Source organism: Notothenia rossii (assembly GCF_949606895.1).
Source record: "Notothenia rossii genome assembly, chromosome: 8".
NCBI lineage: Eukaryota > Metazoa > Chordata > Actinopteri > Perciformes > Nototheniidae > Notothenia > Notothenia rossii.
The window spans coordinates 9,735,677-9,752,873 of record NC_136906.1 but is presented as its reverse complement, the minus strand read 5'-3'; the positions used below and the strand labels follow the sequence as shown (position 1 = coordinate 9,752,873).

General features: G+C 39.7%; 2 long non-coding RNA genes and 3 gene segments (V, D, J or C); 2 read left to right on the top strand and 3 right to left on the bottom strand.

The window, feature by feature from the left end:
• Positions 1-1,245: 1,245 nt before the first annotated feature.
• On the bottom strand, positions 1,246-1,727 carry LOC307014359 (Ig kappa-b4 chain C region-like). The segment is given in 2 exons: positions 1,724-1,727; positions 1,246-1,577 (listed from the first exon to the last, which is right to left on the bottom strand).
• Positions 1,728-6,693: 4,966 nt separating this feature from the next.
• Positions 6,694-7,647, top strand: LOC307017152. The gene is made up of 2 exons (XR_013802039.1): positions 6,694-6,959; positions 7,175-7,647. It is a non-coding gene; the product is annotated as an uncharacterized lncRNA (long non-coding RNA).
• Positions 7,648-9,550: 1,903 nt separating this feature from the next.
• Positions 9,551-11,285, bottom strand: LOC307016786. The gene is made up of 2 exons (XR_013801902.1): positions 11,210-11,285; positions 9,551-10,035 (listed from the first exon to the last, which is right to left on the bottom strand). It is a non-coding gene; the product is annotated as an uncharacterized lncRNA (long non-coding RNA).
• A 714-nt stretch (positions 11,286-11,999) lies between these two features.
• On the top strand, positions 12,000-12,520 carry LOC307014358 (Ig kappa chain V region 120-like). The segment is given in 2 exons: positions 12,000-12,090; positions 12,198-12,520.
• A 2,599-nt stretch (positions 12,521-15,119) lies between these two features.
• Positions 15,120-16,881, bottom strand: LOC307016091 (immunoglobulin kappa constant-like). The segment is given in 2 exons: positions 16,769-16,881; positions 15,120-15,593 (listed from the first exon to the last, which is right to left on the bottom strand).
• Between the last annotated feature and the right edge of the window lie 316 nt (positions 16,882-17,197).

The following is a 17,197-nucleotide window of genomic DNA, read 5'->3' as shown; positions in this document are numbered from 1 at the left end:
AGGATCCAGGACTCAGGATCCTTGACTCAGGATCCACGACTCAGGATCCAAGACTCAGGATCCAGGACTCAGGCTCCACGACTCAGGGTCCACGACTCAGGACCATAGCAACAGCCACGATTAGGTCTTTGTTTTAGTCAAATATCAGTTTTAATTCAATCAGCGAAAGTTCATTAAATGTATTGATTCTGCAAACAAAACAAATATCAAGAGGACAGAGCCTGGTGTATCAACATTTTAGGTTGAGTTGTAATGTGTCCATTAAATAAGATTGAAAGGTCACCTATTATGAAAAATCCACTTGTCCATATCTTCTATACCTGAACATGTGTCCCCTCTGTGTAAAGACATTATGAAAGTTTCAGGAAAAAAGATTCCCTTTCTTTTTATCCTGATCCATCTATATAAAAACCTGTCTGAAAATGAGCTGATCAGATTTTGGCCACTTTGTGATGTCAAGTTTTGTTGGGCTGTGCAACCATTAGTCCATAACCAAGGTCACACCCGCCCACCTTATCACCTGAATCTCCTCCTAGAGCACCATTGTGTTTTCTTTTAACCAAACACAGGGCTGAAGCAGAGGGGTTTACTGCATTATACCATGCATGATCTGTTTGGTTGTTAGAGCCAAACACTTCAGAGACATGGTTTGTAAATATCTGATACCTATAATATATTGTTGAAAAGGAGTATAATAGGGGACCTTTAAGGTCATCTCAATTTAGATTCAAGTTATATAACTGTATGCAGATGATACCCTGCTTTTCATTTCTTAACCTGAATGCCTTTTTCTTATTGAGTCAGATCTCCAGAATGAATTCAGGGTATATTTAACAACGCATGAACATAACATAGAGAATACATTAAACATTAGTTATAAGAGCTTTGTGGTTTACCATTTAAATGTTCCTACTAAGGTTATTGGAACTAATTAATAACATAGATAGAACCAAAATGAATTCAGAAGTACATCAACAGTCTAGCAATTATTAACAAGTAATCTGGAAAAAATGTATGATGGCTTTTGTGAATTCATGTGAATAAGGTTCATTTTATATAATATATCTCACAGAAAGGGAATCAGAACACATGTCACTTTTATAATACACACATTAATCTTTATTGTTTTAAAATGTTGAAACCATCGACACAAGCAAAAACAGGTTGATGTTGAAACATGTCCTGAGAGCCAGAGAGCAGACTGAGAGCAGTGTGAGAGAGAAAGCAGAGTCCCAGTGAGTCCGCTCAGGACTGGGAACACTGGTCTCTCCTCAGTGTCTCTGAGAGCGGAGTCTGGGAGCCCTGGGTGGCCTCACAGGTCACAGAGCGCGCCTTCCTCCACTGGTCTGCAGGGAGCCTCAGGGTGCTGCTCCAGCTGTAGTGGGCGTCCTTCTCCAGCACCCTGGGGCTCCTGCTCTCCTCCCAGCTGCTGCTGCTGCTGCTGCTGCCGTCCACCTTCCAGGCCAGACTCCAGTCTGAGGGGAAGCCGTTGTTGGCCAGGCACATGAGCGTGGCCTTCCCCTGCTGCAGCTCTTCTGTGGGGGGAGCCAGCACCGTCAGGGTGGGAGGGACATCACCTAGGAGACACCAATCAGATTAGAGGACAGGGAGCACACAGCTGTCAATCAACCAGCAGACACTGGGACACCTTTGCTGTGAGAGCGTTTCTCCTTTAAGGAGTTTCTGTCAGATGTTGGTTCTGCTCCATCAGTCTCTCACTCACACATTGTTTCACTTCCCTTTAAGAAGCCTCTCATGCAAATCAGCACAGACACACTTCACACAGAATCACCTGAAATATGTCAGACTACACTAGGAATAAAGTACAACATTAGGAAGCATTTAAAAAGTTGTGTTCAAAATCCTCCAAAACCTGAACTCTGCAAACCATTATTAAATTATTTACTGGATAAATGAACAAATACGGGAAATGGAGCAATACATTGAGCTTAATGTGAATCTCAATCACTTCCCAGTTTTACAAACTTTAAAATAATGTCTGAAAGAATTCAACACATTTTTTAATATCCATCGTTATCTTTACTCTGTTTAACTGTATATAAAAACTGTATTTGTAATTTCTTTGAAAACAGAGGAGATAACCGAGATAGAAACATTTAAAATAAGTTGAGGTAAAATTAGCAGTTTCATCATTTCACATTTGAAGCTGTTTAAATGACAGTATGTTGGGAATGTATAAAGACATTTCAAGAAAAGCTGCTCCGACTTAGGCTCAATGATGAAGAGAAACAAAGACATGAATACTAATACTATCTAAACATTACGATTAAAATAATAAAAATCTATCTCTCAAACATTCTAACACAGAATTTAAAACATCTCTTAACATCATCATATGTAGTTTTTGTGCAGAAACTTACTTCCAACATCCAGTCTGGTTCCTCCACCAAAAGTCAACCACAGTGATACAAAGTCATTGAGCCGCCGTACAAAAACCTCTCACTGTAGAGAGACACGGCTCTCTGACTTTGACTCACTGAACTAAACCTACCAGCCCTCAAGAAGCTACTTCACCATTAAAGGTGGAAATAACGATGTATTCTCTGTTCAATGTTTAACTCTCATAAAAACATTTAAACTCCTTTTGCTGGAGGAAAGCTAGCCTCTTAGTGCAAAATATTTGAGAAGAATTTATACAATGACATGGAGAGGCAACTATTTCTCTTAGTTTGCGTAATAAAAAGTACAACAAAAGAGAAATTGCTCTTATAAATGAATACTTGACTTACTTCCAACATCCAGTCTGGTTCCTCCACCGAACGTGTACCACAGTGATACAAAGTCATTGAGCCGCCGTACAAAAACCTCTCACTGTAGAGAGACACGGCTCTCTGACTTTGACACAAACAAACTCACCAAACACATCCACAGTTTACCCACTTTATATAATCACTGCTTCAAATGTTTGAAACAGATTCACAAACTATGGAAAAGTATCTAATGTTTCTTTTGTGAACCTTTTAAAGATTTAAAAGGAATATTAAGTGGTTTCTTAAGTTTCAAAATTAAGATGATTCTTTCGAAAAACGAATTGTTCACAAAATATATTTTTTTTACGATTTTATCAACTTTTTCATCAAAGTAATTGAACACTTAAATGAAAAAATACATGTCTAATAAAATCTCTACATGTTAAACTTCCAAATGTGCATAATTCCCATAAATACATGTTTGTTTGTCAATCAGGATTAATAATAAACCTCCATTTAGTTTTTCCTGGGTGGTATTGATTATTTGGTGTTATTAATTTGAGATTTTTATTGAAATGAACTGCAAGAAAATGTGTCCATTGAATTTAGAGCCTCAAACAAGTGAGCGCTGACCCATTCCTGATCAATGCTCTGACAGAGAGATGGATCCATTGATGAACAGCATCATCAGAGTAATCCAGGTCCCTGTTGGAGTCAGTCAGAGCATTTCCATAGAGAGACACTTTGCATCAGCAGCACCATGCTCCAGTGCTCTGGGACACTTTATAGTCCTGAGAGTTGAACACTGGATGACTGACAGCTGTCCTTCATGACAACAGAAGCCACAGAAATCCTCCTCATCAAAAACATGACTTTGATCTGCGTCCTCATCTGGACTCTCCTCTGCTGCTGCTTCACAGGTAAAGTCCAGAGAATCAAACTCCTCTCCTCTGTGAACATCCGTCCCTCCGAAATGAAGCGGACAAAACCATGACGCTGCTTTATGTCTTTGTCTCTGTATCCTCAGAGTCCAGAGGCCAGTACACGTTGACTCAGTCTGCAGCAGTGAGCTCTGCTCTGGGACGCTCCGTCTCCATCACATGTAAGACCAGTCAGGCGGTTCATCAAGGGAACTGTTTAGCCTGGTACCAACAGAGAGATGGAGGAACTCCTAAACGGCTCATTTATTATGCTACCACTCGAGAATCAGGGATTTCAGACCGTTTCACAGGCAGTGGATCAAACTCTGACTTCACTCTGACCATCAGTGGAGTCCAGGCTGATGATGCAGCAGTTTACTACTGTCAGAGTTTCCATTACCCCAACAGTCAGTTGGTGTTCACACAGTGAAAAAGCGTCGTACAAAAACCTCCCTCAGTCAAACAGGAACTGAACTGACTGCTGCAGCTGGAAGCTACACTTCACTGAGGACACACACACACACACACACACACACACACACACACACACACACACTTTCATCTCCATTAAGCGTGTCACTTTTTCTTTTTCAAGCAAAGACTTCTGAAATGTTCCCAATAATATATTAAGAGAATGAACTCATACACACCATACTAAAATACTAAATCTATAAAAGCCACACTAAACTTATTGGTCCTCAGCTTCTTTTTGAACAGCGTTCACTTCTGTCTAACTGGAGTGACTCCCAAAGATGAAAAGTACCGAATTCAAACCAAAGGTCACCTTCACTTTAAAGTCTGAGGTAAATCTAGCGAGCCCTGATCATGAGACGTTCCTGACCTCCTAGTGATACAGCGCTGTAGGAGATCAGAGTTAAAGGAGGCTGTCTGACCATGTAGAGCTCTAAAAGGGACCACCAGTATCTTAAACTGGATTCTTTATTCAATGTGGAGCCAAGAATAAAAATCAAGACAGCTGTTACATGAGATCTTTTCAAAGAGCCGGTCAAAGTTCATTCAACAGTCCTTTGAACATTTCAGTGAGTGATGGATGTGAAAGTTAAGAAGAAATTGAATTACACTGTTTAAATGGACAAACAAATCTGTAAATGATCATCTCCAGCTTAGCTTGAAGCACATCTTGATACAACTTAACAAATAATGTAAACGGTAAACAACAGATGGGAATCCAACACTTCATGCTGCTCAACAGGTGTCAGCTATATTTCAGATAGTAGATTTGAACAGATGATAAAACAAGGAGCATCTGAAAACTGAAATACAGCTTTTCTCGATTGCTAACACACATTTTATTTTAATTGCTCAGTTTCTCAGAACACTAAACACAATTCACAAAACCAAACACCCAAAGTGCAAAACACCTAATTTCTCCTGCTAAGTGAAGAACAGCACTGAAAACTACATAAACACTTACCAAATTCAAACTTTTGCACCAAATATAACACACTTCATTCTTAATACTACATGGTTTGACCACCCAACTACACACTGCTGAGCATAATCTAAAGCACTTTCATCTTTATGGGCTCTGATCTGTTCATAGAGGTTTCTGCAGAGAAAGATTGCTTGAGTTTACAGAAATACAGTAAATGAAGAAATACAAATGAGTTGTTGAAAACACATTTTATTCAAAAATAACATTGTGCATCATGCATCTCAGCACATAGTTACTATGCTTCGGATCTCTCTAAGTGTGATGGCATTGTTTGCCAAAACCCAGTTTGTAACTGCTGCTTCCTGTGCCTCATTGGAAATCCTTGGCCTTCCACCTGCACCTCTTTGTTGCTCAGTCCTTCAGATAAACAACAAAGATATAGTGGTTGGTCAGTCTGTGTTGCATACAAGTGAGTTTACCACAGTCAATTGGGCAGGATGTTTATACAGTTATAGTATGCAACATGCCAACAATTCAATTACAGTAATGAAGTAAATACGTTTCACAGAACAGATATAAGCACTGATATATCATGAGTTATGCAGAGCTACAAACTGGTAACTACGGTAACCTGTTTTCAAGTCTAAGTGTCCGGATTACAGAGGCAACAGTAAATCGGCTTCGGCTGAACCCTCTGTCCAGCCTCTCTCATCGTCAAACCATGGTTGATAACATTTCATTTCATTATGATTATTCTTCTTTGTCCACGTCCTCTCCCTCCAGCTCTACCTCTCATTCTTCCTCCTCTCACTCTCACCCACCTCTTCCTCCTCCTCTCAGCCCAGCTCTTCCGCTTCCTCTTGCTTCATTATTGCTTCATTATTGTAAGAAAGTACTCACCTGTGGTCTTTTTATAGTGCTAACATCCTGACTGATGAGCCAACAATTATGCTAACACGTGTTTGGTCAGGTGGAACGTGTTTCTTGATCATTGGTCCATGTGTGAGGCATTTTGAATATCAGTGTTTTAAACCAGCTAACACGTGACTTTATGTCAGATTCCTGTGTCTTACGTGGAGAAACGTGTGCAGTGGTTTGCAAAAAGTACCATGTTGATTTGCAAATTGTGTGAAAAGCTGAAAACGTGTTTAGAGTTTTGGAGATTTGAGCCGATGTTTTGCTCTTTGAGTGTCAGTTAAAATAATTGTGCTTTATGTATAATTTTAGTGTGTTAGCAATCGAGAAAAACTGTAATACAACTTTATGGAGATGAAAGAAAAGCCTCAGCATTTCAGCTATCTTCTCTGAGTATATTCATCATCAAATCATATTCCCCACTAATGACACTAAGTTTCACATCATATAAAACTGCCTTGTTTCATCTTTAAGACCATAATGTGATCAGTCATTAAATATAGTATTTGCCGTATATATGCCGACTTCAGACTTTACATTTCTGTCTAAATGAATCATGTAAATTAAAGTAGCTACTGTATAAGAAAACTTGCAAAACTGAATTTGTATTGTGGTGTGAAACCTTTTAACAATCTGTATCAATAGATTATTTTCTTTCACGTGTGTCAAACAACATATATTTCTATACTTTAAAATCTTCTCACCAACAGGCTCAACTTGTAGTTCTTGCTTTGTGTAAACCAGATGAACTTGTGTTCGACATAGTAATCTCTGAGAGCCCATTATGTAGTGAAACATGAAACAGTGAATGCTGTCAGCACTGAGGGGGAACACCATGCTGTTTGAGGACAGCTACACTTCACTGACTGTGTGTTTGCATATGTGTCCTGCCTCTCTGCTCCTAGACGTTAAGAGGCCAGAGGTGATCAGCGGCTGTTCAGAGCCACTGACACGCCGGCAGCACAATGATGATGTCACTGACTCTACTGCTGGCCACCCTGGGGCTCCTTGTTCAGGGTGAGACTCTCTTCTGAAAACTTTGCTTCAGGATGCAACCAGGTTCCCCAACATGATGATCTGCTATGATGGAGAAGCACTGAGACAAGCAGCATGTACCTTCTTCCATCTGTTCTCCATGTTAAAGAGAGGATGCTCTTCTGTTTGGATGTTGATCATCTTTCTCCAAGCTGGATTTGTCTCAATAACCCTTCTGCTGTTTTCATGTTTTCCAGATTCATCAGGAGAAATCCTCCTGACTCAGTCTCCTGGATCTCGGTCTGTTGTTCCAGGACAGACTCTTTCTATCAAATGTACAGCCAGTACAAGTGTTAGTACAAACCTTAACTGGTACCTTCAGAAACCTGGAGAAGCTCCTAAACTCTTGGTGTATCAGGCTACATCTCTTCAGTATGGAGTTTCAAATCGTTTCAGTGGAAGTGGATCTGGGACTGTCTTCACTCTGACCGTCACTGGAGTTCAGACTGAAGATGCAGGAGATTATTATTGTCAGCAGGGTAACAGCTTCCCGTTCACACAGTGATACAACGTCGTACAAAAACCTCCTCAACAAAAGAGGAAGTGATTTGAATGAACAACTGCACAGAAAAAAAAAATAACTATAGCATTCATTACCAACATTATTTAAATGTAATACCACAACAACACGTTCAACATTAAAACAACTTGTTTATTTCTGTTAAAGATAGATTTACAATTAGTTTGTGATTTTTGACGGCTTTAATAACCACTCTATAGCTTTGGCCCTCATAACTGTGAACCCCAAGTGACATTAAGTTTAGCACATATTTAATTTTGTATACATATTGAGTGAATGCTAAATTCCTACTTTTTATGTTTGCTTTCTAACGTAATTTGTCAAGGAGCAGGAAAAGAAATATATTTGAGCTCTTAACAAAACTTATTTTCTATCATGCTGTAAGAAATTGTGTACAATTACATAAGTGTATCATTGATACAGTTGTATTGCACTTACAATATATCAATGATGCTCTGCAATTTCTTCTAAAAAACTTATAAAACCGCAGTGATCTGTATATGTGTATATATCAAGGAAAAAGCTGAAGATTCAATCCATCAATTCATATAGCCCAATATCAGACATTTTACATTTGTCTCAGTGTACTTTACAGTTTGTACAGACTATAAATACGACACCCTTGGACCTCGGACCCTCACATTGGACAAGAAAAACATTCAAAGAAAATAAATGAAAAAAATCCAGGAGGAAGCAACAGAGGAGGGATCCCTCTCCCAGGACGGACAGACGTGCAATAGATGTCATTTGTAAATTAAAAAGACAATACATTTACAACATAGGTAGTCCCAATGCTTGAAAATGCATGTGTCTATAAATAAGAAGACATTGAATCCAAGTGGATGGCAACAATCCTGTGGGAGCCATCAAAGAAGTATTAAGGAGAGCATCAGGCAGGACCACAGCGACAGCTACAGCCAAGACTCAGGGTCCAGGACTCAGGATCCAGGACTCAGGATCCAGGACTCAGGATCCAGGACTCAGGGTCCAGGACTCAGGGTCCACGACTCAGGATCCTTGACTCAGGACCCACGACTCAGGGTCCATGAGTCAGGACCATAGCAACAGGCACAGCCACGATTAGGTCTTTGTTTTAGTCAAATATCAGTTTTAATTCAATCAGCGAAAGTTCATTAAATGTATTGATTCTGCAAACAGAACAAATAGCAAGAGGACAGAGACTGGTGTATCAACATTTTAGGTTGAGTTGTAATGTGTCCATTAAATAAGATTGAAAGGTCACCTATTATGAAAAATCCTCTTGTCCATATCTTCTATACCTGAACATGTGTCCCCTCTGTGTAAAGACATTATGAAAGTTTCAGGAAAAAAGATTCCCTTTCTTTTTATCCTGATCCATCTATATAAAAACCTGTCTGAAAATGAGCTGATCAGATTTTGGCCACTTTGTGATGTCAAGTTTTGTTGGGCTGTGCAACCATTAGCCCATAACCAAGGTAACACCCGCCCACCTTATCACCTGAATCTCCTCCTAGAGCACCACTGTGTTTTCTTTTAACCAAACACAGGGCTGAAGCAGAGGGGTTTACTGCATTATACCATGCATGATCTGTTTGGTTGTTTGAGCCAAACACTTCAGAGACATGGTTTGTAAATATCTGAGACCTATAATATATTGTTGAAAAGGAGTATAATAGGGGACCTTTAAGGTCATCTCAATTTAGATTCAAGTTATATAACTGTATGCAGATGATACCCTGCTTTTCATTTCTTAACCTGAATGTCTTTTTCTGATTGAGTCAGATGTCCAGAATGAATTCAGGGTAACATTTAACAACGCATGAACATAACATAGAGTATACATTCAACATTAGTTATAAGAGCTTTGTGGTTTACCATTTAAATGTTCCTACTAAGGTTATTGGAACTAATTAATAACATAGATAGAACCAAAATGAATGCAGAAGTACATCAACAGTCTAGCATTTATTAACAAGTAATCTGGAAAAAATGTATGATGGCTTTTGTGAATTCATGTGAAAAAGGTTCATTTTATATAATATATCTCACAGAAAGGGAATCAGAACACATGTCACTTTTATAATACACACATTAATCTTTATTGTTTTAAAATGTTGAAACCATCGACACAAGCAAAAACAGGTTGATGTTGAAACATGTCCTGAGAGCCAAAGAGCAGACTGAGAGCAGTGTGAGAGAGAAAGCAGAGTCCCAGTGAGTCCGCTCAGGACTGGGAACACTGGTCTCTCCTCAGTGTCTCTGAGAGCGGAGTCTGGGAGCCCTGGGTGGCCTCACAGGTCACAGAGCCCGCCTTCCTCCACTGGTCTGCAGGGAGCCTCAGGGTGCTGCTCCAGCTGTAGTGGGCGTCCTTCTCCAGCACCCCGGGGCTCCTGCTCACCTCCCAGCTGCTGCTGCTACTGCTGCTGCCGTCCACCTTCCAGGCCAGACTCCAGTCTGAGGGGAAGCCGTTGTTGGCCAGGCACACGAGCGTGGCCTTCCCCTGCTGCAGCTCTTCTCTGGAGGGAGCCAGCACCGTCAGGGTGGGAGGGACATCACCTAGGAGACACCAATCAGATTAGAGGACAGGGAGCACACAGCTGTCAATCAACCAGCAGACACTGGGACACCTTTGCTGTGAGAGTGTTTCTCCTTTAAGGAGTTTCTGTCAGATGTTGGTTCTGCTCCATCAGTCTCTCACTCACACATTGTTTCACTTCCCTTTAAGAAGCCTCTCATGCAAATCAGCACAAAGACACTTCACACAGAATCACCTGAAATAGGTCAGACTACACTAGGAATAAAGTACAACATTAGGAAGCATCTAAAAAAGTTGAGTTCAAAATCCTCCAAAACCTGAACTCTGCAAACCATTATTAAATTATTTACTGGATAAATGAACAAATACGGGAAATGGAGCAATCAATTGAGCTTAATGTGAATCTCAATCACTTCCCAGTTTTACAAAATTTAAAATAATGTCTGAAAGAATTCAACACATTTTTTAATATCCATCGTTATCTTTACTCTGTTTAACTGTATATAAAAACTGTTTTCGTAATTTCTTTGAAAACAGAGGAGAGAACCGAGATAGAAACATTTAAAATAAGTTGAGGTAAAATTAGCAGTTTCATCAATTCACATTTGAAGCTGTTTAAATGACAGTATGTTGGGAATGTATAAAGACATTTCAAGAAAAGCTGCTCCGACTTAGGCTCAATGATGAAGAGAAATAAAGACATGAATACTAATACTATCTAAACATTACGATTAAAATAATACAAATCTATCTCTCAAATATTCTAACACAGAATTTAAAACATCTCTTAAAAACATCATATTTAGTTTTTGTGCAGAAACTTACTTCCAACATCCAGTCTGGTTCCTCCACCAAAAGTCAACCACAGTGATACAAAGTCATTGAGCCGCCGTACAAAAACCTCTCACTGTAGAGAGACACGGCTCTCTGACTTTGACTCACTGAACTAAACCTACCAGCCCTCAAGAAGCTACTTCACCATTAAAGGTGGAAATAATGATTTATTCTCTGTTCAATGTTTAACTCTCATGAAAACATTTAAACTCCTTTTGCTGGAGGAAAGCTAGCCTCTTAGTGCAAAATATTTGAGAAGAATTTATACAATGACATGGAGAGGCAACTATTTCTCTTCGTTTGCTTAATAAAAAGTACAACAAAAGAGAAATTGCTCTTATAAATGAATACTTGACTTACTTCCAACATCCAGTCTGGTTCCTCCACCGAACGTGTTCCACAGTGATACAAAGTCATTGAGCCGCCGTACAAAAACCTCTCACTGTAGAGAGACACGGCTCTCTGACTTTGACACAAACAAACTCACCAAACACATCCACAGTTTACCCACTTTATATAATCACTGCTTCAAATGTTTGAAACAGATTCACAAACTATGGAAAAGTATCTAATGTTTCTTTTGTGAACCTTTTAAACCTTTAAAAGGAATATTAAGTTGTTTCTTAAGTTTCAAAATTAAGATGATTCTTTCGAAAAACGAATTGTTCACAAAATATGTTTTTTTTACGATTTGATCAACTTTTTCATCAAAGTAATTGAACACTTAAATGAAACAATGCATGTCTAATAAAAGCTCAACATGTTATACTTCCAAATGTGCATAATTCCCATAAATACATGTTTGTTTGTCCATCAGGATTAATAATAAACCTCCATTTAGTTTTTCCTAGGTGGTATTGATTATTTGGGGTTATTAATTTGAGCTTTTTAATGAAATGAACTGCAAGAAAATGTGTCCATTGAACTTAGAGCCTCAAACAAGTGAGCGCTGACCCATTCCTGATCAATGCTCTGACCGAGAGATGGATCCATTGATGAACAGCATCATCAGAGTAATCCAGGTCCCTGTTGGAGTCAGTCAGAGCATTTCCATAGAGAGACACTTTGCATCAGCAGCACCATGCTCCAGTGCTCTGGGACACTTTATAGTCCTGAGAGTTGAACACTGGATGACTGACAGCTGTCCTTCATGACAACAGAAGCCACAGAAATCCTCCTCATCAAAAACATGACTTTGATCTGCGTCCTCATCTGGACTCTCCTCTGCTGCTGCTTCACAGGTAAAGTCCAGAGAATCAAACTCCTCTCCTCTGTGAACATCCGTCCCTCTGAAATGAAGCGGACAAAACCATGACGCTGCTTTATGTCTTTGTCTCTGTATCCTCAGAGTCCAGAGGCCAGTACACGTTGACTCAGTCTGCAGCAGTGAGCTCTGCTCTGGGACGCTCCGTCTCCATCACATGTACGACCAGTCAGGGGGTTTATGAAGGGAACTGTTTAGCCTGGTACCAACAGAGAGATGGAGGAACTCCTAAACTGCTCATTTACCGTGCTACCACTCGAGAATCAGGGATTTCAGACCGTTTCACGGGCAGTGGATCAAACTCTGACTTCACTCTGACCATCAGTGGAGTCCAGGCTGATGATGCAGCAGTTTACTACTGTCAGAGTCTCCATTACCCCAACAGTCAGTATGTGTTCACACAGTGAAAAAGCATCGTACAAAAACCTCCCTCAGTCAAACAGGAACTGAACTGACTGCTGCAGCTGGAAGCTACACTTCACTGAGGACACACACACACACACACACACACACACACACACACACACACACACACACACACACACACACACACACACACACACACACACACACACACACATGCACACACAAACACACACACACACACACACACACACACACACACACACACACACACACACACACACACACACACACACACACACACACACACACACACACACACACACACACACAGACACATGAAATGTCCGTCATCTCATTAAGCATGTAACTTTCTTCTTTTTCAAGCAAAGAATTCTGAAATACTTCTCAAGAGAATGAACTCAAATCTAAACACAGCAACATTGTAAATCTAAATCTATAAAAGCCACTCTAAACTCATGGGTGCTCATCTTCCTTTTGAACAGTGTTCACTTCTGTCTCACTGGAGAGACTCCCAAAGATCAAAAGTCCCAACTTCAAATCAAACATCCTTGTTCGGATATAACTCTGTCCCCAACAGCAGCACAAACTAAAATAACTGGAGAAATGTTCAAGTCCAAAGGAATTGTCCAACTCAAAAACAGTCTTTCAAAAGCGGCTGAATAATCCAGTAAACAGAGTATAGGTACCTGGGAGTGCATTTAGACAACGGACTGAAGTGGAGCATCAACACTGACGCTGTGTACAAGAAGGGGATGAGCCGACTCTATTTTCTGAGGAAGTTGAGATCCTTCCACGTGTGCAGCAAGATGCTGGAGATCTTCTACTAGTCTGTTGTGGCCAGTGCACTCTTCTTGAGGGGGGGGGCAGCATCACCAGCAGACTCAATAAACTGACCAGGAAAGCTGGCTCTATCACTGGTGTGAAACTGGGCAGTGTGTGGCTGTGGTGGAGAGGAGGACACTAACAAACTGTTATCCATCATGGATGACCCCACCCACCCTCTCCACCTGCAGCTGGACAGACAGGAGCTCCTTCTCCAACAGACTGCTCTCTGCTGTCACACAGAGAGGGAGAGGAAAACATTCCTGCCTTCTGCAATAACACTTTTCAACACCTCACCTCTGGCTGGCAGAGAGCTCACTGCTGCATAGTTGAGCTCCACTTCCTGAGAACAATTTGCAATTTTCTGTATATTTGTAAATGATATGCTCTCATATGTTTATACAGTATAGTATAAGCCTATATTCCTGCTACTGCAGTATTTTTGACCTTTGTAAAGAATATTTTAAATATCCAGAACTTGTTAAGTTGTTTATATTTGATATACTATTTTCCATTTTCATTTGATTTGTAATTGTTAAATGTTAACTCTATTCCACTGTTTAAGTATTTGTATTTGAATGTTGAACACAATGGTCCGGTAACAAAATAATTTCCCAAATTGGGATGAACAAAGTAAATATCTATCCATCTAAATCCATTGTCATTGACATAAATGCACCAATGTAATCCACAGTACCTGCAAAGCGATCACAAAGATCCAAATATGATTGAACTCACCAGCAGTCGAGGAGGGATAGAATGCTTCGGCTCTGGCTGGACTTTCTGCTCCGTCTTTATCTTCCTCAGACTCCACTGGTCTCAATGTTCTTCAGCGAGTTGAGGAAACGCCACATAAAGCGCTGAGTGCTTCCTCAACAACCCTGTCTCCTAAAAAGTACGTTCCCACATAACTAAACTGCATTCTCAAGTACGTTTTGCTAGAAACGTATTTTCTCCCACGTTACGTTCGTTATGAACGTATCTCAATTACGTTTATTTTCTACATATCTTTGCCATTTATTGTGTTGCTTATAATAATGATAATAGTCATTTATAAATATCATTTTAGAGCACACATTTTAAATCAGTAGGCGAGGCTGTCATTTTGTCAGATGTTACTCTCATGAGTGAGGCAGAAAATAATAGTTTTATCATGCCAAAAAGCTGCTGTGTCGTTTATTGCAACTCAAACATTAAAACAAATCCAGAGTTACGTGTTTCTGCACTTCCTCTAAGAACAAAGGACAGTACAAGAAGATCTCTGTGGCTTTAGGCTTGATCGCCGTTCAAATGACAGCGTTGGTTGTTTGAGCCAAACACTTCAGAGACATGGTTTGTAAATATCTGAGACCTATAATATATTGTTGAAAAGGAGTATAATAGGGGACCTTTAAGGTCATCTCAATTTAGATTCAAGTTATATAACTATATGCAGATGATACCCTGCTTTTCATTTCTTAACCTGAATGTCTTTTTCTTATTGAGTCAGATGTCCAGAATGAATTCAGGGTATATTTAACAACGCATGAACATAACATAGAGAATACATTAAACATTAGTTATAAGAGCTTTGTGGTTTACCATTTAAATATTCCTACTAAGGTTATTGGAACTAATTAATAACATAGATAGAACCTAAATGAATGCAGAAGTACATCAACAGTCTAGCAATTATTAACAAGTAATCTGGAAAAAATGTATGATGGCTTTTGTGAATTAATGTGAAAAAGGTTCCTTTTATATAATATATCTCACAGAAAGGGAATCAGAACACATGTCACTTTTATAATACACACATTCATCTTTATTGTTTTGAAATGTTGAAACCATCGACAGAAGCAAAAACAGGTTGATGTTGAAACATGTCCTGAGAGCCAGAGAGCAGACTGAGAGCAGTGTGAGAGAGAAAGCAGAGTCCCAGTGAGTCCGCTCAGGACTGGGAACACTGGTCTCTCCTCAGTGTCTCTGAGAGCGGAGTCTGGGAGCCCTGGGTGGCCTCACAGGTCACAGAGACCACCTTCCTCCACTGGTCTGCAGGGAGCCTCAGGGTGCTGCTCCAGCTGTAGTGGGCGTCCTTCTCCAGCACCCCGGGGCTCCTGCTCTCCTCCCAGCTGCTGCTGCTGCTGCTGCTGCTGCTGCTGCCGTCCACCTTCCAGGCCAGACTCCAGTCTGAGGGGAAGCCGTTGTTGGCCAGGCACATGAGCGTGACCTTCCCCTGCTGCAGCTCTTCTGTGGAGGGAGCCAGCACCGTCAGGGTGGGAGGGACATCACCTAGGAGACACCAATCAGATTAGAGGACAGGGAGCACACAGCTGTCAATCAACCAGCAGACACTGGGACACCTTTGCTGTGAGAGTGTTTCTCCTTTAAGGAGTTTCTGTCAGATGTTGGTTCTGCTCCATCAGTCTCTCACTCACACATTGTTTCACTTCCCTTTAAGGAGCCTCTCATGCAAATCAGCACAGACACACTTCACACAGAATCACCTGAAATATGTCAGACTACACTAGGAATAAAGTACAACATTAGGAAGCATTTAAAAAAGTTGAGTTCAAAATCCTCCAAAACCTGAACTCTGCAAACCATTATTAAATTATTTACTGGATAAATGAACAAATACGGGAAATGGAGCAATACATTGAGCTTAATGTGAATCTCAATCACTTCCCAGTTTCTACAAACTTTAAAATAATGTCTGAAAGAATTCAACACATTTTTTAATATCCATCCTTATCTTTACTCTGTTTAACTGTATATAAAAACTGTTTTCGTAATTTCTTTGAAAACAGAGGAGAGAACAGAGATAGAAACATTTAAAATAAGTTGAGGTAAAATTAGCAGTTTCATCATTTCACATTTGAAGCTGTTTAAATGACAGTATGTTGGGAATGTATAAAGACATTTCAAGAAAAGCTGCTCCGACTTAGGCTCAATGATGAAGAGAAATAAAGACATGAATACTAATACTATCTAAACATTACGATTAAAATAATACAAATCTATCTCTCAAACATTCTAACACAGAATTTAAAACATCTCTTAACAACATCATATTTAGTTTTTGTGCAGAAACTTACTTCCAACATCCAGTCTGGTTCCTCCACCAAAAGTCCACCACAGTGATACAAAGTCATTGAGCCGCCGTACAAAAACCTCTCACTGTAGAGAGACACGGCTCTCTGACTTTGACTCACTGAACTAAACCTACCAGCCCTCAAGAAGCTACTTCACCATTAAAGGTGGAAATAACGATATATTCTCTGTTCAATGTTTAACTCTCATGAAAACATTTAAACTTCTTTTGCTGGAGGAAAGCTAGCCTCTGAGTGCAAAATATTTGAGAAGAATTTATACAATGACATGGAGAGGCAACTATTTCTCTTAGTTTGCTTAATAAAAAGTACAACAAAAGAGAAATTGCTCTTTTAAATGAATACTTGACTTACTTCCAACATCCAGTCTGGTTCCTCCACCGAACGTGTACCACAGTGATACAAAGTCATTGAGCCGCCGTACAAAAACCTCTCACTGTAGAGAGACACGGCTCTCTGACTTTGACACAAACAAACTCACCAAACACATCCACAGTTTACCCACTTTATATAATCACTGCTTCAAATGTTTGAAACAGATTCACAAACTATGGAAAAGTATCTAATGTTTCTTTTGTGAACCTTTTAAACCTTTAAAATGAATATTAAGTTGTTTCTTAAGTTTTCAAAATTAAGATGATTCTTTCGAAAAACGAATTGTTCACAAAATATGTTTTTTTACGATTTTATCAACTTTTTCATCCAAGTAATTGAACATTTAAATGAAACAATACATGTCTAATAAAAGCTTTGCATGTTAAACTTCCAAATGTGCATAATTCC